Source organism: Eptesicus fuscus, chromosome 1 (assembly GCF_027574615.1).
Source record: "Eptesicus fuscus isolate TK198812 chromosome 1, DD_ASM_mEF_20220401, whole genome shotgun sequence".
NCBI classification, from domain to species: Eukaryota; Metazoa; Chordata; class Mammalia; order Chiroptera; family Vespertilionidae; genus Eptesicus; species Eptesicus fuscus.
The window spans coordinates 53,797,636-53,798,575 of NC_072473.1; the positions used below are offsets into that span (position 1 = coordinate 53,797,636).

The following is a 940-nucleotide window of genomic DNA, read 5'->3' on the forward strand; positions in this document are numbered from 1 at the left end:
TAGAAGACAATTTGACAGTTCCACATATATTTTTTAAAAATTGAATTACTATAAGATCCAGTCATTCCACTTCTAGGTATATACCCAAAAAGAAATGAAAACAGATATTCAAACCAAAACTTGTACACAAATGTTCACAGCAGCACTGTTCACAACAGCCAAAAAGTGGAAACAACCCAAATATTCATCAATGGATGAATGGATAAATAAATTGTGTTATATGTATGCAATGAAATTTTACTCAAACATGAAAAGGGATTAAGTACTGATACATGGTATAACATGGATGAACCTTGAAAACATGTTATGTGAAGAAAAGACTAAAGGTCACATATTGTATTATTTCTTTTTTATTAAATTTCCAAAATAAAATTAATCGATACAGAAAGCAGATTAGTGGTTGCCAGGGACTGTGGGAGGGGAGGAATGGGAATTGAGTTCTTAATGTATATGTGGCTTCCCATTGGGATGATGAAAAGGTTTTGGAACCAGATAGAGGTGATGGTTACACAATATTGTGAATATACTACATGCTACTGAATTGTATATTTTAAAATGATAATTTTCTGTTATGTGACTTTTACCTCAGTTTTATTTATTTGTTTGTTTATTTATTTATTTTTAATATAGAACACTTCACGAATTTGTGTGTCATCCTTGCGCAGGGGCCATGCTAATCTTCTCTGTATTGTTCCAATTTTAGTATATGTGCTGCCAAAGTGAGCACTACCTCAGTTTTAAAAAGAGTAATTTACAAAGTATGTAAAGGAAGGAACCACTAACTGCTTCAGGAGAGGTCCAGAAGATGGCAGGATGGGAAGGCTTAAAGAAATTTTAATAGAAATCGTGTTTGAAATGAGTTGAGCCAACTCATTTATGAATCAACTAGAGGACCAGTGCATAAAATTTGTGCATGGGGGTGTGTGTGTCCCTCATCCCA

General features: G+C 33.5%; 1 non-coding gene across 1 annotated transcript; it reads right to left on the reverse strand.

Annotated features, from left to right (window-relative positions):
* Positions 1–620: 620 nt before the first annotated feature.
* LOC114228388 (U6 spliceosomal RNA) lies at positions 621–727 on the reverse strand. Its single transcript, XR_003614529.1, has one exon. It is a non-coding gene; the product is annotated as a U6 spliceosomal RNA (small nuclear RNA).
* Positions 728–940: the final 213 nt, after the last annotated feature.